Genomic DNA, 5,474 nt, shown 5'->3' on the forward strand with positions numbered 1-5,474 from the left:
AGGATTGTTTAAGTTCCTTAGCCCGAGAAGTATGGCTACAATAGGCTCGAGTCCGATAAACGAGACTAAAACTTTTTCGAACTCTAAAAAAAAATGTTATGACTCCGATTACCACATTGTTAAATCTTGCCATGATTGTTTTCGTTGCATAAGTGCATCTCAATTTTGAATCATTATTGTCAGTGAGAGAAGATCTCTAGGACCTGACACATTTTTACTCAGTAAGCATCACACCATTGCACATACGTGCACTTTTGCATTAGTCAAGGAGAATTTTCTAAAATTCGAGGATTTGACATCGTCAGTGAGAGTTCAAGCTCGAGGACCTGACAACCTTTTAGTTCGGGGAGAGTTTTTACCCTCAAGGATCAGAACACCTCGACAAATTGCTAAATTAGGCTGCAAAATGAACTGTCACTAGCTTTGGCATTCGGATATCGCACTATCTACCAAAATAGATTTTGCTATCTAATTTGCTTCAACCCTCTTCCAAAGAGGGGCATTTGTAGACACCCCATTTTTGCACTCGCCTGATTAATCAACTCGTCAACCCGATCGCAACGATTCCCAATGATGGATGTTTATTCCATTACTTTATTTTGTTACCAGAAATGTTTCAGAAATCCGAATGAGGTATCTCGAACTGATAAAACATTAGAAACCACTCCACGCTAAGAAAATACGATCCCAGAAACATAGAAATCATCATCTTGCAGACAAATAGAAGCTTCACGATAAAAATCACTAAAAAATTACCAAATTATCAAAATACCCCTAATATCAAAATATCCTTAGAGCCTACATTACACTTAGAGAAACTCATTCAAACACATAAAACAACAAATCGAAACCAAATAAATTATTTCACCAATTTTAACAGAATTTGACAAAATTACAAAAATGCCCCTCATAAAGTTCACAATCATTTCACACAAAAAAATTCATAAATGACACAAACTAATATTTCCATTGGATTCCTTACGAAAAATCGATTCTAAAACATCCTAGAACATTAAAAACCGACTTAAAACGTGAAAAGTCCTCTTCGGGGGTAAAATGGTAATTTCATAATTTTAATAATTAAAAATTTTGAAATTAATAAATAAAACATCAAATAATTAAAGTGAAACATTAATTAAATTAATTTAAAATTTTGAACTAAAACAATCGATCAATCAGGTTCTCATAAAAAATTGTTGAGGGTTCGTGAGATATTTCTTTAAGGACCCCTCCATTTGGGGGTCCAAAGAATTAAAGATATAATAGAGGGGGGTTCTCCAAAAATTTAAAGTCAATCAAGCAAGAATAAAGTCAAGGTATTAAAGTCAATCAAGTAAGACTAAAGTCAAAATTAAAGTCAATTAAGCAAGACTAAATATTAAAAGTCAATCAATTAAGACTAAAGTCAAAATATTAAAAGTCAATCAAATAAGATCAAAAGTCAAAATCCTAAAAGAGTTCTAATTAAATAATAACTCTATCTAATAGAGTTCTAACTAAAATACAACTCTACCTAAAATAATTCTAATTAAAATACAATTCTACCTAAAACAATTCTAACTAAAATACAACTCTAACTAAAAGAACTCTAATTAAACACTAACTCTATCTAAATCAACCCATAAAAAAATCTATAAATAGAGGTCCTCACACCCTATTTTCGTATCAAATCATAAATTCTAAGAGAAGTTGGTCTAAAAGTCCCCTAGCCTCCCATAAACCCTAGTTTTGGAGTCCCAACTCCTTACTTAACATCCCTCCTTCGATTTTAGCCTAAAAAACACCTAAAAGCCCTTCCAAAACACCCCAAAATCCATAATAAACTCGAAGAGTCCAAATTAAAAAAAGGATATACCTTGCCTCGGAGATCAGAAATCTAATCCGGAGACAGAACGAAGTAAGGAATATGGTACAAGAAGTAGTTTTTGTCGGATCTGAGGGAACAAGGTCTTTGCTATCGGAAAGGTATAATTTCTTACTTTTTTTTTATTATCTAGGTTTTTTTAACAATGTAACTTATTTGAAAAATTAGTAGAGACCGACTTTAGCCGGGCGGGGTTGATGCCTAACACCTTCCAACCTCTTGACATGATCCCCGAATTCAATTTTTTTTTTCTGTTCTAGATTAGTTCTTTATCCATTTAGAATCATTGATCGGTTCCTAGACCATAATAACTAGGTGGCGACTCCCAAACCTCAAGGTTCAAAAGCGGATCCGCGTACCCCGCGGATCGAGGGGGCTTTCAAGCTTTCTCTAAACCCTAATTTTGAAGCCCTAACTCCTTACCTAACACCCAAATCCCTACTTTTGCTCAAAAAACACCCATAAACTCTTCTAAAGTAGGCAAAAATCCATAAAAAAAATTTAGAAAACTCGCAGATTTAAGAAGAAGATACTTCATCTTAGAAGATTAGAAGCGGATCCAGTGACGGAAACGAAGCAAGGAACACAATCAAGGGATCTCTCCGTCGGATCTGAGGGAATCAAAATCGTTGCATTCGTAAAGGTAAATATTTTTATTTTTTATTATTTAGGTCTTTTTACCAATGTAGTTATATTTGAAAAAAAGTAGAGACCGACGTTTGCTGGATGGGGTTGGTGCCTAACACTTTCCAATTCCGTAACGCGATCTCCGGACTCGTATTTTCTTTCGTAGATTATTGTTATTTACCTTTTAGAGTCAATGTTCGATTCTTAGACCGTAATAACTAGATGGCAACTCCCAAACCTCAAAAATCAAAAGCGGATCCGCACACCCCGCTGATCGAGGGCACTTTCAGTAACGACTCCACTGGGAATTATTGAGGATCATACTTGAAAAGCCCCAAGTATGGGAACATTACCAAATCGACCTAATTTTTTTATTATTTATTTATTTAGTTTGATTTATTTTATTTGTTTATTTATTTATTTTTATCTTTTATTTTTATTTTCGGGGCTTGATTGTGGATTTTTTTTTGGATTTTGGGTATTGTATTTTTATTTTTTATCAAATTAAGGGTCACTTTTTGATGACCCTAAATAATGAAAGATTCAAATTGACATATAAATTGAGGATGAAATCATGGTGATTGGGAAGAGAGTCATAGATTAAACCCTTTTTTTTTCTTTTTAAAAAAAAAAATTTGAATGTAAATTTTTTAGCACATTACTATGCATGGGTAGCAAGTTGTGAAAATAAATTAATTGTAGTGATGCATTAAGAAAGAAAAAAGGTGCCTTTTTTAATGTTGTTCGTGATGAGAAGAGAATTCCAAGAAAAAAAATCAGAAAAAAATCGCAAAAAAAAATATTTTTGTGCGTGGTTTGCCTTAACAAAAAACAATTTTTTATTTTTCATCTTCTTCTCAAATAAATTATTTTGAGTGATGTGGTAAGAAATAAAAAAAATTTCCTTTTTTAATTTTTTTTGGGATGAGGAGAGGATTCTAAGAAAAAAAATATAAAAAAAAACAATCATAAAATTTTTTTTGTGGTGTGCTATTAGAAGAAAACGTCTTTTTATTGTTTCTATCTCCTTCTCCAATGGAAGAAACGAAAAACATCAAACAGAGAGGCGTTGCTCTCTCTCTGTCTCTCTAATCTACACTTTCGACTCTTTATTCATAGAACTTGTTCTCTAGAGAATTCACAATCAATCTTAATTTTGAATCGAATTGTGTTCTAGATTAGGAGAAGAAACGATTCCATCTCACACGATCCTGGATCATTAGATCGAGCATCTGATGGAATGTAAACCTCTCACAGAGGCAGAGGTGAGATGGAACGTGTAGCTGTGAGGTGCCCTGCTATGGTGTGTGGTGATATTCATGGGCATTTTCTTGATTTAATCGAGCTCTCTCAGGTTGGTGGAAATGTTCACGACTCTAATCATCTCTTAAAGGGAGATTACGTAGATCGTGGATACTATTCTATTGACTTGAAAGTTAGTTATAGAGATAGAATTGCAATTCTTATAGAGCCGGCAGATAACTCAAGTGTATGGAGTCTATGATGATTTGTAATCTCCATATCTTCACCACCTATTGATCTCCATCTATCGTGAATGATTCTGGTTTTCCATTGATTTCACGTGGACGTGTCTTTAAAACAAGTTAAAAAAAAAAAAAACAAATAGCCTTATCAATCATCTTCATTATTTTCTATGGGAGCTCTCCTGTTGTTGTTGCTGAGATATCTTTGGTTTTGGAAACTTCCAGGAAAGTAGCTTTACTTAGATAATTCGTCTTTTATTCTTAAAAGCAGGAAAGGAGCACTGACAAGGTATTTCTTGTTTTATATAAATTTCAGTTTGTATGAAAGGAAACTTGTCATGCATAGGGCTGCCCCTAGTTTTCAGTCCCTGTTAACAAATGAATTCATAGGTACCATTTCTTAAAAAAAAAAAAGACAAAATCAGCAATTTTTCTTTTCTTTTAAAAGGAAAGTTATAAAGTTGAATCTTGATATTTGAAGACTTGTGAGTTGGTGTTGTGGTAGCAACACGCATTTTAAAAAAAAAGGATTTTGAATTATGTGCTGCTGGCAGCCACATACTTTCGTATCAAAAGTTTTTAAAGATATCTTGGGGCAGCAACATATATAAAAAAGAAAAAAAAAGTGCTTTGATGCTTAGGGGCAATATTGAAGTTTTTGAGTTGTATGTTGTGGCAGCAACACACATAAAAAAAAAAAAAAAATGGGCAGCAACATATTTTTATATAAAAAAAAGGGGTTTTTAAAGATATCTTGGGATAGCAACATAAATTATTATTTTTTTTTCTCATTTGTTTTATAAATTCAAAAAAAAAATAAAAAAATCATGACTCCCTATCTCTACCAATATCATTATATCCTCAATTCAAATATTCGTTGGAACCTCAATTTACTGTGGGTCGCCCAAAATGATCCTTGATTGGCCATGGTAAATATAAAAAACAAGTTCTCAAATCAACTCAGTTGACCCAGAAAAATTATGCTTAGACATGTCATATGCTAGCTCGAGTCGGATGGCCCCTTTTTGATGTCTTGTTTTGATTCGATCGTGTGGTTGGATTTTTGATAGTTGATCCTTATAAGTACTTTGAGGCATGTTATGATGAGTGATTGCATGTTGGATATTATTTTTTTATCTTGATCTTGATTATGTATTATTATATATCTTTTATGATCTAGATTGATATTGTATGTTGGAATTTGGATTGATTTATGTACCTATGGGCCCGTTTGTTTGAAAAATGCCTCGGGCACACCCCACCCTGTTTTGCACATACCACTAGCATGTTTATTGCTTTGCACGCTTGCATGTCCCTTATAACGAACGTTGCACTAATGCGTGGCCCGGTCTCTTTGGAGATGCGACGTCATTCATGAAAACCACAACTCTAGTCAAGTACCTTAGGGTATATCAAACTGGGGCATCAGTACCGTCTGATCAGATGACTCTGAAAGGTATATCGATGCACCAAGCTGGAACGACCTGAGCCTTTGACCT

Source organism: Akebia trifoliata, unplaced genomic scaffold (assembly GCF_017979445.1).
Source record: "Akebia trifoliata isolate Shusen 1 unplaced genomic scaffold, ASM1797944v1 Contig00211, whole genome shotgun sequence".
Classification (NCBI taxonomy): domain Eukaryota; kingdom Viridiplantae; phylum Streptophyta; class Magnoliopsida; order Ranunculales; family Lardizabalaceae; genus Akebia; species Akebia trifoliata.